The sequence below is a fragment of the Pongo abelii genome, chromosome 7, assembly GCF_028885655.2.
Source record: "Pongo abelii isolate AG06213 chromosome 7, NHGRI_mPonAbe1-v2.0_pri, whole genome shotgun sequence".
Taxonomy (NCBI): domain Eukaryota; kingdom Metazoa; phylum Chordata; class Mammalia; order Primates; family Hominidae; genus Pongo; species Pongo abelii.
In genome coordinates, this window is record NC_071992.2 from 60,835,644 (window position 1) to 60,855,647 (window position 20,004).

Here is a 20,004-nt window from a genome sequence, read left to right on the forward strand (position 1 = left end):
GACCCCTGCTCTAGGACAGGTCTCCAGAAGTGACTTTGGCTCAACATAAAAGAAAAAAATGAACTATTATCTTGCTAAATAGAGCTGTCACGAACTCCTATGCAAGACTCAAGTCTCAAGTCTGCCTAGGCAGCTGTTAGGAATGCAGGCAAAACAAAAATAGTGTAGTCCTTTGATGACTTCCCTAAGATAAGGCAAGGACTGGAAGGAAGCCATGTGGGCACAAGACGCAAATGTCATCTAAAGCAGCTCTGCCAGGAGAGTGCTGTGAGTTCTTGTAGACATCAGAGCATTTTCCCTTTTCCTAGCTTACCCTCCACTTTACTGTGATACAGCAAAAAATTTCTAGTTACCTCTTATGAGGAGACTGTATGAACATAAATGACTATAGCAGTTTTAGATTTAGGACTTTTATTTTTTTCACATTCAAGTTAGCCTGAGTTGACTTTCATTGTTCCCCTATCTACCCATAGTCCCCATACAATAAGAAGAAATATTTGCTTTCATATTAGCGTAAAGAGCACCTAAGCTTTGGCAGCTGACTTGTCGTGGGTCAGTGTGCAGGCAGAAGGGTCAGTGGCATCGATCCACTTGGGCATCAGTAATGGCTCAGCCAGTCAGCCTGGCCTGGGAAATGGTGTCCAAGGATTTGATGGTAGTAGTATCCTTCTTTGGTTTTAGAAGTATTGAAGGGAAATTTCTGGGCTGCATTTTGCCATCATTGCATCATCAACCTGTAAGAATAAAAATATAAGAGCAGAACAGATTTTTTAAAATGGCATGGAAATACTTGTATTTACTCTGGTTTCACAGAACAGAAAACGTAAAGATAAGATATGACTGTAAATTGTATGAGATCCTTTGAATCACCCATCACTTAGAAAATGTTAAAGTATTCATAATATGCATAGCTGCAGTGACTTTTAAGAAACATTCATATGCATATTTTTAATTCTTGGTGGCTCTGTTTTAGTCATTTGTGCCTAACGAGATCTGGCACCCAGAAGGTGCCCAAAAATGTGTTACATGAAGGTCAATGATGATTAGTATAGTAAGTCTCCTTTCTCTTTCAATTCCAGATGGTACTTTATAATCCTTCATGCTACTTAATTCTTATATAATTCTTATAAAAGAGATAATTGTTTCCAGAGACTATGAATCTCTCTTACAGGGACAAAGCATTCAAACTAAATACAAAATGAACAGCAATGACAGCTCTGCATCCAAAGTGTCCTATCCCTGAAAATGTTTTTAAAGACAATATACCTGATGTTCAACAAATTTCTGTAAAATCTTAAACCAGGAATTCTTAACTGAAGTTATGCCATCACTGAAGGCTTCTTTTGGTCACCATAGAATCTCTTTGAGTATCAGATTGGAGTCCTCAAATGTCTCTCTCAGGAGACGTTTTTCTATCTCATTCTGACATGAAAAAAAAGAGCATCAGTAAAAGTTACAAATATAATCTGATGGCAGTGGACAGTTTGTTGCGGGAAGCCAGGGACCATGAACACAGGGACCGGCTGAAGCCCTGGCAGAAGAACATAAATTGTGAAGATTTCATGGACATTTATCACTTCCCCAATTAATACTTTTATAATTTCTTAAGCCTGTCTTACTTTAATCTCTTAATCCTGTCATCTTCATAAGCTGAGAATGTATGTCACCTCAGGACCCTTTGATGATTGCGTTAATTGTACAAATTGTTTGTAAAGCATGTGTGTTTGAACAATATGAAATCTGATTGTAAAACATGTGTGTTTGAACAATATGAAATCAGGGCACCCTGAAAAAGAACAGAATAACAACGATTTTCAGGGAACGAGGAAAGATAACCATAAGGTCTGACTGCCTGTGGTGCTGGGCAAAACAGTCATATTTTTCTTCTTGCAGAAAGTGAATAGGAGAAATATCACTGAATTATTTCCCAGCAAGGAATAACCCTGGGGAAAGAATGCATTCCCAGAGTCAGGCCTATAGATGACCACTCTGGGAGTGTCTGTCTTATGTGGTTGAGAGAAGGGAAGAAATACACCCTGTTCTCCTGCAGTGCCCTCAAGCTTGCTAGGATTGGGACATTCCAGCCTGGTGAATTCCAGTCAGACCAGTTCTCTGCTCTTGAACCCTGTTTCCTGTTAAAATGTTTATCAAGACAATGTGTGCCCAGTGGGACATGGACCTTCATCAATAATTCTAATCTTGCCCTTGCATTGTGATCTTTATGGCCCTTTAAAGCATGTGATTGGCTGGGCAGGGTGGCTCACAACTGTAATCCTAGCACTTTGGGAGGCTGAGGTGGGTGGATCACAAGGTCGGGAGATCAAGACCATCTTGGCTAACATGAAGAAATCACATCTCTACTAAAAATACAAAAAATTAGCCAGGCAAGGTCGCAGGTGCCTGTAGTCCCAACTACTGGGGAGGCTGAGGCAGGAGAATGGCATAAACCCAGGAAGCAGCGCTTGCTGAGATCGCGCCACTGCACTCCAGCCTGGGCAACAGAGTGAGACTCCATCTCAAATAAATAAATAAATAAATAAATAAAGCATATGATCTTTGTGACTTACTCCCTGTTCGTACCCCCTTCCCCTTTTGAAATTCCTAATAAAACTTGCTGGTTTTGTGGCTCAGGGAGCATCACAGAACCTACCGAAATGTGATGTCACCCCCGGTGGCCCAGCTGTAAAATTTCTTTCTTGTACTCTTTCTCTTTATTTCTCAGACTGGCTGACACTTCGGGAAAATAGAAAAGAACCTACGTTGAAATACTGGGGGCTGGTTCCCCCAATATCTGGCACCCAGCATGGTTTTTCTTTTTCCTAAGTGCATGTGGGAACCCAATTCCCTTTGGTAGGTGCGGAGAAACATTCATTGGTTCGATCCACAGAAACGTGTGCTTGACTCCCTGACGATTGGTGAGTAGTCTGTGAATTTGTCCATGTTAACTTTGGGTCACGAAGAGTCTAAACATTTTACATATCTCTTCTATATTAAACTCCAGTTAAAACAGAAAAGGGTTTGAGTGCCCATGGAAAATACGGTCACTCTATTCAGGGTAGTGGGAAAACACTGTCCTTGGTTCCTGAAAAAGTAACCTTAGATGTAGACCTGTTAAAACAGGGAACGGTTCAAATGCCTGTGGAAAATATGGTCACTCTATTCAGGGTAGTGGAAAAATACTGTCCTTGGTTTCCTAAAAAAGGAACCTTACATGTAGAACTATGGGATCGTGTTGGTGCAACATTCCGGGAACTGGTCTCGACAGGGAATTATGTTCCCATCACTGTTTGGGGTGATTGGGCCTTGGTATGTGCCTTCCTAATGACATACCAATCCCGTTACCCCCTGCAGTTATCAAAATTTTCTGAATCTGACGACCCTCCACCTCTTCCTCAACCTTCCTTTCCCACATGGCCTTTGTTATCTGATCAGCCTCTCCCTTCGCCTACTCCTCCCCCACCTAACGATTCTGAGAATTCAATATCTAACTCCGGTGACTCTGGCTTAACGTCACTCCCTGATGATCTTATTTCTTTTCACAAACAGCTGGTACCTGTAGCTCTCGCAGCCCTGACTCAGACAGCCCAGGACCATATATATGCTAATTTTTCCCTTTTCAAACCTTTGCAGCATTTGCCTCCAGAGTCAGCTAATGGCTCTGGGACCAAACTGCAATTTACCTTTAATTCTGCAGGCCCTACCCCGTCCACTGCAGCCCTTCACCCTCCTGTCATTTCGGTTCCTCAACTGGTCACTTTGCCATCCACTCAGCCTGCTTCTCTGTACCCTTCTTCACACATGGATTCCAGTAATCACCAGTATACTTCTGCTCTTTCTGCTCCCCCAATGCCCCTTTCTCACTCTCTCATTCCAGTCCAACCCCCTCACCTTCAGTTTCCCTTATCTACACATGCTTTTCCTGTCACTTCTGTGCCAACTCCATCTCAGATGCCTACTCTTGAAACTTCAATGCAATGCTTAGTATGCCAAAACAAAGAAACAAGTGGATTAGACACATGGGCTTATCCGATCCCACTAGAACCTCCTAACGTCCAAGGGGTACAAATGGGTTGTTATGTACACCTCTCAATCTTACCTTTTAAAAACACTTTAAGGTTGCTTGTACTCAGTATGGTCCTACTTCTCCTTATGTTAAAATGGTATTACAAACTTTTTGTACTGAGGTCATTTTGCTTCCTTTAGACTGAGACCTTTTGGCAAAAGCTGTTCTAACCCCATCTCAGCATTTACAATTCTGTACCTGGTGGTCAGAGCAGGCCTGTCTGCAGGCTCAGCTAAATCAGACTAATGGCATTTTTTTTTTTTCTGAGGTGGAGTCTCCCTCCGTTGCCCAGGCTGGAGTGCAGTGGTGTGATCTCAGCTCACTGCAAGCTCCACCTCCTGGGTTCATGCCATTCTCCTGCCTCAGCCTCCCAAGTAGCTGGGACTATAGATGCCCGCTAACACGCCCAGCTAATTTTTTTGTATTTTTAGTAAAGACAGTGTTACACAGTGTTAGCCAGGATGGTCTCCATCTCCCAAACTCGTGATCCACCCATCTCAGCTTCCCAAAGTGCTGGGATTATAGGCATGAGCCACCGTGCCCGGCCCGGACTAATGGCATTCTAATTACTCAGGCTCAGCTCACAGGCTCTGATAGTTTCTCTGATACTTATGCCCAATTAGGCTTTGATGCTCTTACCACGTAACAAGTAACCAAGGTGTGTATGAGAACTTGGGATAAATTATGTGTCCCAGGCCAAGCTCCTGTTTCTTTTACTACTGTTAAACAAGGTCACACTGAATTATACCCTGATTTTTTAGCTAAATTACAAGATGCAGTGGAAAAATCTGTCTCTGATGAGCACGCTCAAGGTATTCTCCTTCGTATGTTAGCTTTTGAGAATGCGAACCATGAGTGTAAAATGGCCATGTGTTCCATCCAACAACAAAATTTACCTGATCACTAGATGTTGCCTGCATATATTAAAGCTTGTGAAGGCATTGGATCAGAGACCCACAAAACTATTCTATGGGCACAGGCCATGAAAGACAGCAATCAGACTGGCTCAACTGATCCTTTTCTTGGAGCCTGCTATAATTGCAGTCAACTTGGTCATACTCGAAAAAATCGCACTGTTAAAAACTTAAAGGCAGACAAGCCGGCTCAACAAACACAGCCAAGTACTGCTGCTACTGTTTGCCCATGTTGTCACAAAGGTAAACGATGGGCAAGCACTTGCTGCTCTAAGTATGATATAGATGTAAACCCTCTGCCACAGAACCAGGGAAACGGGAAGTGGGGCCAGTCCCAGGCCCCAATACCAAATGGGATGCTTCAGACTCAGACCAACATTGTGTTTCCACTTCAGGCAGTCAAAACGCAGCCCCCAGCACAAACAAATTTACCTACAGCCAACCCAGATGGGTCCCAGCCTCTTCTTCTGCCTCAGTACAATGCTTGCCCACCTCCACAATAGGGGGCAGGGCGGTCGATCTCTGTAGTACTATTCCTCTAAATTTACTACCTAATTCTTTGCCTTTAATTGTCCCCACAGGGGTCACTGGCCCTTTACCTCAAGGTTCGGTGAGCCTGGTGTTAGGTAGGGCATCCAATTCTGCTAAAGGAATCACCATTCATACTGGTCTCATTAATTCTAATTCCCTTGACAACATTAAACTCATCGTGTCTGCCAAGGTTCCTGTTTCCATTCTGGCCAGTGAGTCAATTGCTCAATTGCTTTTACTACCTAATATCATTTTAAACAAAGGAGATGAGACACGTGGCCCTGGGATGGGCTCCAGCGGTGAAAAAGCCGCTTATTGGATTAATGTAATTTCTAAACAATGGCCCACCTGCATCATACACATGCAAGGAAAAATGTTTGAGGGCCTAGTAGATACTGGGGCTGATGTTTCTATTATTTCCTCTAATTTATGGCCTTCTTCCTGGCTTAAACACCCCACTAACATGGGACTAGTAGGTGTTGGAAAAACTGATGAAGTTTACCAGAGCACATTTATCTTGGCTTGCACTGGCCCAGATAGTCAAAAGGATACAATTCAGCCTTGTATCACACCAATCCCCATTAATCTTTGGGGTAGAGATTTGCTAGCACATTGGAGGGCTGAAATTAATATTCCACATAACTCCTACAGTGCTCCTAGTCAACATATGATGGAAAATGGAGTTTGTTTCCAGACTCAGTCTTGGCCCAAAACATGAAGGGATTACTGAACCCCTCCCAGTTACTGTAAAAGAAGACGCAGCTGGTTTAGGTTATCCTTTTTAATGGTGGCCACTGTCATGCCTCCTGATCCTATCCCTTTACAATGGAAATCTGACATATCTGTTTGGATTGAGCAGTGGTCGCTCTCTAAAGAAAAACTGGAGGCTTTGACTCAATTGGTTTCTAAACAGTTACAACATGGAAATGTGGAACCTTCTCTTTCCCCCTGAAATTCTCCTGTGTTTCTAGTAAAAAAGACATCAGGCAAGTGGTGGATGGTAACCGATTTAAGGGCCCTTAACGCTGTAAATAAACCTATGGTAGCCATCCAATCCAGCATGCCTGCCCCTGCTTTAATACCTAAAAATTGGCCTCTCATAGTTATTGATCTTAAAGATTGTTTTTTTCATATTGCTTTACATAAATCGGATTGTGAAAAATTTGCTTTTACTGTACCATCTATCAATAATCAGGAGCCTGCAGCTCATTATCAATGGAAAGTGCTTCCTCAGGGAATGCTAAATAGCCCTACAATCTGCCAGCTTTATGTTGGACAAGTGCTTTCACCAGTTCGAGCTCAATTTCCCCATGCCTATATTCTTCATTATATTGATGATATTTTCATTGCTGCCCCCACTGATAAAGAATTAATTGACTGTTATCAAATTTTGAGCCACTCTGTCACAGAAGCTGGATTACACGTTGCTCAGGATAAAATACAACAGACCACTCCTGTTCAATATTTAGGAATGGTGGTCGATACACAATATATTCAACCCCAGAAAGTTCAGATTAGGAGAGATTCTTTAAAAACTTTAAATGACTTCCAAAAACTTTTGGGTAACATTAATTACTTAAGATCTACTTTCAGCATTCCAACCTATGCGCTAACTTGTTTTCTACGCTGAGGGGAGATTCCAATCTCCACAGTCCCAGGAGTTTGACCCCTGAGGTTTCACTAGAACTGTAATTTGTGGAAGAAAGAATCCAGACTGCCCAGTTATCTAGAGTACAGCCATCTCAGCCTTTTCAGCTTTTGGTTTTTGCTTCATTGCACTCCCCTACTGGGCTAATAGTTCAACACAATGGTTTAGTGGATTGATGTTTTCTTCCTCATTCTGTGTCAAAAACTTCGTCTGTTTATCTGGACCAAATTGACATCCTAATTGGACAAGCTTGGTGTAGAATACTTAAAATTTCTGGATTTGATCCAAATTCAATTGTAGTTCCTTTAAATTGGCTCAAAGTTCAAGCAGCTTTTCAACATTACATACTGTGGCAAATTCACTTGGCTGATTTTATCGGCATTATTGACAATCATTATCCAAAAAACAAACTGTTTGATTTCATAAAAATGACTTCTTGGGTGGTCCCTTGATTGAGCAAAGATCAGCCCATTCCTGAGGCTGTTACAGTGTTCACTGATGGCTACAGTAAACGGAAATCCTCGTTATGTGGGTCCTACAGACAAGCTTATTTCTACTCCTTATACTTCTACTCAAAAGGCAGAGTTAATTTCTGTAATTACTGCCTTACAGGATTTCCCCAAACCTTTAAATATTGTCTCTGATTCTGCTTAACGTGGGAAAGAGGATATGCTTGTGTTTCACCAGGAGATCATCAATCCCCTGTCTGGGTGCCCACTACAAGACTTAAACTTCGTGTAAATACTGACAACCAAAACCACAGAGAAAAGATGTCCATGTCAGAGACCGCCCTCAGACATAGTGAGATCTGTGCCAACTCCTCAGAAGCTGGCATACCAAATCAAAATGGGTCTGGTTCAATCCTCCCTAATGGCAATGAAGACCCCTCTAACTAATCCCACTTCTCCTAATTACCTTTCTTTTTCCCCTTACAAACCTAAAAATCTCACCATTTCTATTAGCCTGAAAATAACATCCCTCTGTTCTTCTCTTCCTCCTTCAGCACTGGATCTCTCTTAAAATAGGTTTTATTTAATGATTCTCCTCCTTATACTTTCCGTCTCACCAGTTTCCTCTCACACTGACTCTCACCAGTTTCCTCTCACACAAAATTATTCTTATTGGGCTTATGTGCCTTTTCCTCCACTTATCTGACCTCTCACCTGGATGGATGCTCCTGCAGAAATCTATACTAATGATAGCGTGTGGATGCCTGGAGCTACAGATGACCATTGCCCCGCTCAACCAGGAGAAGAAGGCACTGCATTTAATGTTACTATGAGTTATAAATATCTCCCTCTGTGCCTCGGACATGCGCCTGGTTGTATCCATCTAGAAACTCAAGTCTGGGCTGCTTATCTTCCAGAAAAATCAGCTACAGAGGAACCAGGACATTTGGTCTCTGGCCTCTCCCTTTCTCCTTTAAGACAAATGAAAGGGGGAGTAATGGGAGATACCCCATACTTTCAATATAAACCTGCAGGAAAACCATGCCCTAAAAATTTTGAGGGCCTAACCAAAACTTTAATTTGGGATGACTGTGTTAACTCACATGCAGTAATATTAAAAAATGACTCATATGGTTTAGTAATAGACTGGGCACCAAAGGTCTATTTAAAAAACAATTGCTCCTCTGGCAGAAGGGAATGCCTGAGGCTACTTATTTTATTTCTTATACGGAGAATGAGAATCATCATTCTACTTTGCACAGGAGGTTCAGCTCATTCTTTCTCTTAAAATGGGAAGATAAAGGCATTACCCCCCCAAGGCCTCATACGATATTCCCCATTCTGAGCCCAGAAAACCCAGAACTTTGGAAATTGGCTATTGCCATGTCTGGACTGCGAGTATGGGAAGGTGAAACTTTTCTGTCTGCTGTCCCCACCACCATGACCCTCCCTCAGTATCAACATAGATTCAGACATTCTGCTTTGCTTACCTCCAATCTGACTATTCCCATACAGAGTTGTATTAAGCCTCCTTACATGCTATTAGTAGGAAATACCAAAATTTAGAAGAACAATCAAACTGTCCAATAAATTAATTGTCACTTATACACTTGTATTAACTCCCATTTTGACTCCAGGAAAAGTGTAATGTTGGTTCAAACTCAAGAAGGAATCTGGATTCCAGTAACTTTGCCCAGGCCTTGGGAATCCTCCTCCTCAATACATTTGATTAATGAAGTGTTACGGCGAATTCTAAAAAGATCTAAGAGATTTGTTTTCACTTTAATGGCTGTGATCATGGGCCTAATTACAGTCACTGCAATGGCCATCACTGCTGGAATGGTGTTACATCAATCTATTCAAATGGCTCATTTTGTTAATGATTGGCAAGCCAATTCCACCCAAATGTGGAATTCTCAACAAGGCATTGATCAAAAATTGGCTAATCAAATTAATGTTTTAAGACAGTCTGTTATTTGGCTTGGAGATAGGGTAGTGAGTGTCAAACATCGCATGCAAATGCAGTGCGATTGGAACACTTCTGATTTCTGTATCACACCATATTCCTACAATGAGACTGATTATTCACAGGAAATGGTCAAAGGACACCTTCTGGGTAGGGAAGATAATTTATAATTATACTAAATTAAAGAATCAAATTTTTGAAGCCTCTCAAGCTCATTTATCCATTGTGCCTGGAGCTGAGGCGTTAGATCAGGTGGCAGAAAATCTTTCTGGATTAAACCCCATGACTTGGATTAAGTCTATTGGGGGCTCCACTGCAGTAAATTTTGGAATTATGTTTCTCTGTTTAATCAGCTTGTATTTAGTGTGCTGGACCAGTCAAAGAATCCTGAATCAAAATCGACAGAATGAACAAGCCTTCATCGCCATGGCACATTTATATAAAAAGAAAGGGAGAGATGTTGTGGGAGGTCAGGGACCCTGAACAGAGGGACTGGCTGAAGATGTGGCAGAAGAACATAAATCATGAAGATTTCATGGACATTTATCACTTCCCCAATTAATACTTTTATAATTTCTTAAGCCTTCTTACTTTAATCTCTTAATCCCATCATCTTCGTAAGCTGAGGATGTATGTCACCTCAGGACCCTTTGATGATTGCATTAATTGTACAAATTGTTTGTAAAGCATGTGTGTTTGAACAACATGAAATCTGATTGTAAAACATGTGTGTTTGAACAATATGAAATCAGGGCACCCTGAAAATGAACAGAATAACAGTGATTTTCAGGGAACGAGGAAAGATAACTGTAAGGTCTGACTGCCTGCAGGGCTGGGCAGAACAGAGTCATATTTTTATTTTTGCAGAAGGGGAATAGGAGAAATATTGCTGAATTCTTTTCCCAGCAAGGAATAACCCTGGGGAAAGAATGCATTCCAGGGTTAGTCCTATAGATGACTGCTCTGGGAGTGTCTGTCTTATGCGGTTGAGAGTAGTGATGAAATATGCCCTGGTCTCCTGCAGTGCCCTCAGGCTTGCTAGGATTGGGAAATTCCAGCCTGGTGAATTCTAGTCAGAACGGTTCTCTGCTCTTGAACCCCATTTCCTGTTAAAACGTTTATCAAGACAATGTGTGCCCAGCAGGACATGGACCTCCATCATTAATTCTAATTTTTGCCCTTGCCTTGTGATCTTTATGGCCCTTTAAAGCATGTGATTGGCTGGGCACGGTGGCTCATGCCTGTAATCCTAGCACTTTGGGAGGCCAAGGTGGGTGGATCACGAGGTCAGGAGATCGAGAGCATCCTGGCTAAAATGATGAAACCCTGTCTCAACTGAAAATACAAAAAATTAGCCAGGCGAGGTGGTGGGCACCTGTAGTCCCAGCTACTGGGGAGGCTGAGGCAGGAGAATGGCATGAACCCAGGAGGCAGAGCTTGCAGTGAGCCGAGATCATGCCACTACACTCCAGCCTGGGCAACAGAGTAAGACTGTCTCAGATAAATAAATAAATAAATAAATAAATAAATCATGTCATCTTTGTGACTTACTCCCTGTTCGTACCTGCCTCCCCTTTTGAAATCCCTAATAAAAACTTGCTGGTTTTGCGGCTCAGGGGCATCACATAGCCTACCGAAATGTGATGTCACCCCCGGAGGCCCAGCTGTAAAATTTCTTTCTTGTACTCTTTCTCTTTATTTCTCAGACTGGCCAACACTTAGGGAAAATAGAAAAGAACCTATGTTGAAATATTGGGGGCTGGTTCCCCCAATAACAGTTTTATCTTGAGTTGATTTACTACCTTTGGAATTCTCATTTCTGGTGACAGATACAAGTAATAGGAAGAAAACTGATGATCTAGAAATGGGACTCTCAGTTCAAAGCTTAAAGGAGAAAATAAGAAAATCTAAATTAAAATGGGTGTTTAATGCCCAACAGTTTAGGTTCTGATTCAGTTTCCCATCAATTCAACCAGATCCTAAGAAATGTTAAGGTCATACAGTCACAAGCCTCCTAATGACTGCCCTACACTAATGAATACAAAAAAACTTCATTTAAAATAATATATATATCATGTCATCTAGGAAGTAAAACTAACTGAGACTATTACTTTTACTTTCCTTTCTAAGAATAGTTAAATGAATATTTCAAAAAGCAGAAAAAGTTACAAATCATAAGTGACCTAATCATTAAGTAAATACCTTGACTGGACCTTTCTAACTCAGTGTTTTCTAGGTAAGACCATCTCTTCTAACAATTGTGATGACAACACAGTATTTTTTTTACCACTGATTAATAATTCACATCCAATATGCAATATAAACCAGCATTCTGCTATATTTCATCCAATGCCATATAACCAGTTTCCTGAAGCCTAGTGACCCTAGTTAAGACAAGCATAAGATAATAACCAGATTCAGTTCATTCCCCAAACCCATATTTAATTATATCCAAATCTTAGTGTGATTCAGCAGAGAGAACTAAAACATTTATGTTAGCTGTTTATCCTATACAGTAAAAGTCTTCAGTTCCTCAACATAACTTTAGACAACCAGAAATGATACCAAAGAAACCCAGTCCTTTATAATGAAATCAAACCCCTTGCATCTTCACTACCCTATCCCCTCAGGGTCACTACAGCAGCAAACAGGCATGGTGGGTACTCAATACTTGTCACATAATGTTTACAATCTTTACTTCTCTTTAAAACACTTAACAATGCTGTAACAACTTTCCCTCTTCCCTCTTGGTTGTTCAGATGTGAGCAGAATGTGTTTACTCTTTAAGGTGAAAATTCCACCTCAAACAACCTGTGGGAGAAGACTTCTCCACATATACCACAACACTTTGAAATGTGGCCTAAGGACTAAGTTAAGAAACAGCTTCATTTTCTCTATAAAAGTCACACTTGGTAACATATAGCCAACTATATGTAACATATAGCCAATTAGCTATTTTTTTTTTCAGGGTATTGGGTTTTTTTTGTGTGTGTGTGTTTTTTTTGTTTGTTTTTGTTTTTGTTTTACAATAGCTTCTGTTACCTGTGGGCAGCAGTAGTTTGATCTGCATGGAGAACATCAAACAAATAGAGTTCCCTCAGAAGCCTCTCACTCTCCTCCTTGGCTTTTTCAGAAGGACCCCATTTCACAAATAAAAGCACCATGAGTTTTGCTTTTGGCACATAAAGCAGTTTTTATTTCTCCCTCTCTAATCCTAAAGGTGGATAAGACAAAAAACAAAACAAATTTAAGGAAGGGAGTAATAACTGAACAGAGGAAGGCAATGCTTTACAAAACATACCTTCCTCCCCACCAAACTGCTAGTATTAGAATAAAATGAACACACTGGACAACAGTCATAATTCCACAGGGGGCTAAGAAACAGCAGAAAGGTGATTCTTAAGCTTAACTAGTTTTATTTATTTATTTTTAACTTTTTTTTTTCTTTTTGTAGAGACAGAGTCTTGCTCTATCAACCAGGCAGCAGTGCAGTGGTGCAATCACAGCTCACTGCAGCCTCGACCTCCTGAGTTTAGGTGATCCTCCCACCTCAGCCTCCTGAGTAGCTGGAAGTATAAGCATGGGCCACCATACCTGGCTGTAACTACTTTTAAAGAATAAAAATTATCTGATACTATTAAAATTTCTTTCTTCCCCAAGAGATAGAAAACAAACACTATCAGATTCCCTTTTATAACCTCACAAGAGACTCAAAAATATTACTGTCATACTGAAAGATGATAGAAAAGAGTCAAATAATTCATCCTTTTCTTAATATAGCACAAATATCCCTCCACTTCAGAGTGATTACATTGTGAAAATATATGTAACCCTGAATAAGTTCATCTGATCCCTCTCCAGAGAAGATCACCACGCTATCTGTGTTCTTTCGAATATACTTGGAAATTAAATACATACCTTAAATGAGAGAGAGAAATTAACTTTAATGCCAACATAACCTTCCACCAAAAATGCCCTTGATTTGATTTTTGGAAATAATTGAAAACTTTACTACTATACTGGACTTCATATTAATATAAAGTAGTTTCCACAATAATGACCTTATATTTACAAGCAATTTATATGCACTTAATCCAAAAGTACTACTGTAAAATAAAATAACCCAGAACCATTCTGTCATTTTATAAATAGGTTTTAAAATTCTAATATTTTTAGACCAAGAATGTTCACCTCAAAACTTTGCTGAGCTGAACAATGACTCAAATACCTAAAAATCATGCCTTTTATGGTGGTATTACAACACAAAAATAAGAATAAGCATTTTGGTGGTTTAGTGTTAATTTTTTTAGGTATTTTGCCCCTGTCACTCCCCATTCACCAGACTTCACATAAAGTTGGGGAGACTATATAAGTTATTAAACCTAACTCCTTGGTTCTGCACCACATCTCTCTAAACCAGTGTTTCTTTTCAACCTTGCTTGTATTATCACCACAGCTAGAGAGCCTTTTTAGACATTTATTTTCCTAACCCCACCCCAGCCCAATGAAATTCCAATACCAGAACTATCCTATCCATTTATTTATTGTGATGCTTTGGAGGGCCATAAACCATTGTAATACCTAAGATATTTTTGCCCTCCAAGGCAAGTTTCTTGGAGAGAGAGGCAGTAGCATATAAAGGCTCAATAACATTGGATCAGTCTGATTTGGAGTATACTTCCAATCTCAGTAGATATATTATCTATAAGATAAAATTGGTATTGTTTGCAGAGCAATGATAGCTAATGACTGGCAAGTTGTGTGATGCAATATTTACCAAAAATTTATCTAAAATGAGTATTTCATATCAAAAATGCATTACCAAATAGACCTATTTCCTACAGACTGTACCCCAAAAAACTATAAGAGAAATGGGAGGTAGAGGGCAGAAAATATGTATCTACTTCCTGGGAAAACACCAACAGTGATACCAAAAATGTGGAGGTTGAACTATATATTTATCGTTCCCTTTACTCCAAAAGAGATTCAGAGAATTCTTAAGTGGTCTTAAATAATCAGTAACATAGGGATTTAATTTGCATTCATCCTTAAATAACTATTATTTTAAATAACTAAATATTTTAAATTATTGCTTGAAAATTTTTTTTAAACCTTACATTTTTTCAGTATTTAAAAACCTGTTTATTTAATAATCATAATACCTTACCTACTGAAGCATGAGCTGTTGTAATGTCATAAGTTTCCAAGGAAAATATGACTTCATCCAGAGCCTGAATGCCTTCCTCAGAGTTAAAGAGAACTTCATGATGTTCACTTCCAATATGATTTGCCACCTTATTATATAAATACCCATATACTTGTTAAAGAAAGTAACTTTCCTTGAAAATCAAACATGACAAGAGTTCACAAAGCTTTATAAATTAACAACGGTGAAAACTAAACAAGGAAAAAAGGGAAAAATGATTTTACAGGCCACCACATACAAGCCTCATCAAGCCCTGTTCCCTCCCCTGCTTCAACTCCACCACCAGGAAGAAAGTCTCCCCTCAGCTCCTCTGGTGCCAAGACTTCAACCATTCTCCCAGTTGGCACCTCCCTCTCCACCTATTTTACCTAACCCACCTCATCTCTTTCTAGTCCAATATGGTCCCACACTAAGCTTGGTCTTTTTTGGTCCTTCGGAAATGCCTAATTTTATATCCAGGATGTTATTGCTACATAGAATGGCTCCTCCCCTTATTCTACTTTCCTTGGCTATTTTGGATTCTCTAAGCATTGATCGCCTTGCATTGAGAATGCTCTCTAGCTCTTTCTCATCCATGCTACAAAAGTTCTCCACAGTGGGAACAAGGTTTCCTGCTCACTGAATACAGACAAGCTGCCCTCTGCCCACAGTATTCTAAATACAGCACTTTTTAAAATAATAATAACAGCTAACACTTACTAAGTACTTACTACATACTAAGTTCTACCCTACTTACTTTACATGAATTATGCCATTTCACCTTAAAACTACCCCACAGCAGACACTATTTTTTTTTACATAAATGAGTAGAGCCAGGCTTTCAAACCACAATTCAGGCTCCAAAACCTGTAGTCTTCACCACGATACCAAGCCTTTACGTTCTTTTTTAAAAAACAAAAAACAAGCAAATGAAAAACCTCTTTTTTTGAATTTTTCAAGATGGGGTCTTGCTATGTTGCCCAGGCTGGACTTGAACTCCTGAGCTCAGACCTCCCACTACAGCCTCCCAAGTATCTGGGACTATAGGTGTGTGCCACTGCAACTGACTTATGCCTTTTCTTTCTTTCTTTTTCTTTCTTTCTTTTCTCTTTCTTTCTTTCTTCTTTCTTTTTTTTTCCACAAGGTCTCACTCTGTCATCCAGACTCCCACAAACCCAAGACCACAGGCATGCACAACCAAGCCTGGCTAATTTTTGTATTTTTTTGTACAGATGGAGTTTCACTACATTGCTCATGCTGGTTTCAAACCCCTGACCTCAAGTAATCCCCCTCCCTTGGCCTCCTAAAGTGCTGGGATTACAGGTGTAGTCACCATGCTCAGACACCTTTACTTTCAAAAGAGTATAATTATCATCATAGGGTCTTTGTGAGAATTGTATGGGTCATAATAGATAAAAGTACATAGAGGACACTGTACAACACAGTGCATATTCAACAGCCATTTCCTTCCATTTTAATACATTTAATTTAAAACAACTGCCCCAGTCAATACAGTAGCAGAAGTACAGTCATCCATTATTGACTCCATTTTCATTCTAATAACAAGTCTACTCTAACTGCACAAGGCAAAGAGACAACACCTTACCTTTCTAGCAGCCAGTAAATCAGGGCTGTCTTCCATGCCAATTACAAATGTCTGGAGAGGACACTGTACTTGGGCCTCTTTCAGCTGCTTCAACAGGGTGGCAGCAACAAGCTGGAGTCCAAGCCCTCTACAGGCAAAAGAGGAAGTGGAAGTTTCCTAGTTATGTGCCTTGCATAAGACAGGGACAGAGGATGTACAATCCTGATAAACACCAAGATAATAGTTTTACCATTTAAAATCCCCAAGTTTTATAAACTGAAATCAACTTCAATAAGAGAAAAATATATAAACTGTGATAATAGTAGTATTTGAATTGGTTAAAAATCACTACACAGAATTCTAAAGAACATTCACTGGCTCACTCTTATACCAATAATATAGCTATAGTGTAACTCAAGTTGGAGTATTACTATGACTATTAAATGCAGCTTATAAAAAATTGTTTCCATCCTATAATGACGGAAAGATTAAATCATATAGTAAATATTTTATAGTAAAAACCAAAGGGACGGCTACACAGCATTTCAATTAAACATGCATGAAGTATAATTAGGTTTCTTAATTGACTTCACCTGATAAAAGGCAACCTGTCTGTCATCAAACGTCTCTTTATAGCATCATTAAAAAGGATCCGGAGTTTGTTCTTCACAGTTTCTGTCTCAAAACCTATAAACACAGCAAGTAAATCAAACAGCTCCAGAAAATCTTGGGCTGGATGAGTTATTGAAATAAAATACACAATCATCAACATCTATCATGATGGCATTTATTCAATGCAGGAGTCTCCCAAATCTTCATGTATTCCCTCCAAACAAAATAGGAAGTAGATCTTGAAACTAAAATCATTCAAATGATGTGAAGATAACTTATAACTTTTTTCCCTTAGAGAAGGATGGGAAATAGGTGGGTGGGTGTCTGCTACCTGGAAAGAGTTTCTCCACATTGTAATAGAGGGCGTGTGGGGGTTCATCCCGACAGTGATGATATTTAACCATTTCCACGGATGCAACTTGGCCATTTGGCTTTAAATCAAAAACTTCATAGTGTCCAGGAAGAAAAGGCTCCACTTTTAAAAAGGGAGTCTTGAAGTGCTTCAATGAAACAAGACCTACAAATTCAAAATGATACATTTATTCAAATTAGGTAACCCTTCCCAATAACTTTCATGATTAGTTAACATCCTCTACATTCCTATTTATTTTCCCTTTTTTAATACAAACACATCCATTCAATAAGCAAAATAGGAAAAAAATTTTAATCACCCAAAGCCCAACCATCTACTTACCAGAGAGAAAATAATGACACAGGGATATACTGCCAAATTACACTAACTTTTAGTAATTCAAAGCAATAGAAAAATCTCCAGTATTCAATTTCTTCTTAGATAGATTTCTAATCAGGAAAACCTATTTTCTATACTAAAGCAAATATATACAAAAGGAAAAAACACACTTATGAAGCAAAGGGATGAACTGGAGTCCTAATGTTATGATAGGCTGGCAGTCATTTATTTGTCATCCCTGAGGTATTTTCAGAAAATAGCCATGGTACCCAGACCTTTAACAATCACAATGATCCATTCTACCTACTTTAAAGTCAGATAAGAAGACATCTGTCCCTTAACTAGTTGTTATACATATATGTAAATAAAAACATATAATTTAAATTTCCTCAATTAATTCTCACAGACAGTACCCAACATCACATCACCATGATCTTTAATACAAACATCAATGTTTTATTGTAAATCGTAACAGACTACCTACATGGAATACTCGTGATTTACAATTTGAGATTGTCAACCCAGCCAGTATCCTGTGTAACACTGAATTCAAATACCAGGAAAAGGACCCAGATTTCCTCACCAGCTAGCAGAGCTCAAGTGAGCCACACAGGCTGGATAGGGAATGGGGAGTAATTAAAATGTTTTAAGCAGGCAGTACTATAATCAGATGAGTTTATGACAGGTTATTCTAAAAGCACTCAGAAAGGAAAATTGTTGCAGTATTTCAGATAAGATCATTTGATCTGGAAAAGGACAGTGTCAAGGATATAAAAAAGAACAATCAAGGAATTTCAGAGGGTAAACTGGATGTGATTATAGTTCCATATCAAGTGATCATCAGGCTCAGAGAAGGTACAGGGAGCAGGAGGCTGCTTTTCCTCAGTGTTTTATTTGCCAGGCTTGCCCAGCAGTCCTGGCAACTGATAAATATATGATATACATATTCATATACATATACATATACACACTAAATAATCTTGGCACCCTTGTCAAAAATCAGTTGATTCTTTATGTATAAGTTCATATCTGACCCTCAATTCTATCCCACTGGTCTATACATCTATCCTGCCAGTATTATGCTGTCCTTATTACCATTGTCTTGTAGTAAGTTTTAAAGCCGGTAAGTATGAGTTCTCCTACTTTGTTCCTCATTTTCAAAAGATTATTTTGGCTATTCTTAGTCCATTGCAATTCCATATGAATTTGAGAGTCAGCTTGTCGATTTTACAAAAAACTCATTTGGCATTCTGATAGGGATGAAGTTAAATCTGTAGATAAGTTTAGGGAGGACTGCCATCTTAACAATGTTCAGCCTTCGATCCATGATCATGGGATACTTTTCCATTTATTTAGATCTTCTTTCATTTCTTTCAACTATGTTTTACGGTTTTCAGAGTACACGTTTTATACTTCTTAAATTTATTTCTAAGTATTTTATTCTTTTTGATACTATGATGAATGAAGTTGCTTTCTTTTTTCTTTTTCTTTCTTTGTTTCTTTTTTTTTTTTTTTTTTTTTGAGATGGAGTCTCACTCTGTTGCCCAGGCTGCAGTCCAGTGGCAGGATCTCGGCTCACTGCAAGCTCTGCCTCCTGGGTTCATGCCATTCTCCTGCTTCAGCCTCCCGAGTAGCTGGGACTAAAGGCGCCTGCCACAATGCCCAGATAATTGTTTGTATTTTTAGTAGAGACACGGTTTCACCGTGTTAGCCAGGAAGGTCTAGATCTCCTGATCTCATGATCCACCCTCCTCGGCCTCCCAAAGTGCTGGGATTACAGGCATGAGTCACTGCACCTGGCCATGAAGTTGCTTTCTTAATTTCTTTTTCAGATTGCTCATTGTAAGTATGTAGTACTCAGTTAAAGTGTGTCAAATACCACTGATTTTTGTATATTGATTTTGTATCCTGCAACCCTGATGAACACAAGAGATTTGTACCTAGAATACATAAGGAACTATTACAGTTCAGTAATAAAAAGACAAAATAACCCAATTAGAGATTGATAATTCAAGAATGGATAAACAAACTGCAGTACATGCCAACAAATGGAATATCATTCAGCAATTTAAAAAATGAGCTATCAAGCCATGAAAAAACACGGAAGAACCCTAAGTGTATACTGCTAGGTGAAAGAAGCCAGTCTGAAAAGGCTCCATACTATGTGACTACAACTATTATATGACATTCTGGAAAAAGCAAAATTAGAAAAGTAAAAAGATCAGTAATGACTGGGGGTTTAGGAGGAAGAGGGAGAGGAATGAATCAGTGGAGCACAGGAGATTTTTAGGGCAATGAAACTGTTCTACATAATACTTTAACGGTGGGTACATGACATTATACATTTGTCAAATCCAAAA

The 20,004-nt window shown here is 39.4% G+C and overlaps 1 pseudogene; it reads right to left on the reverse strand.

Moving 5' to 3' along the window:
* Window positions 1-394: 394 nt before the first annotated feature.
* LOC100451357 (asparagine synthetase [glutamine-hydrolyzing]-like) overlaps window positions 395-20,004 on the reverse strand; it is a 35,770-nt pseudogene continuing 16,160 nt past the window's right edge.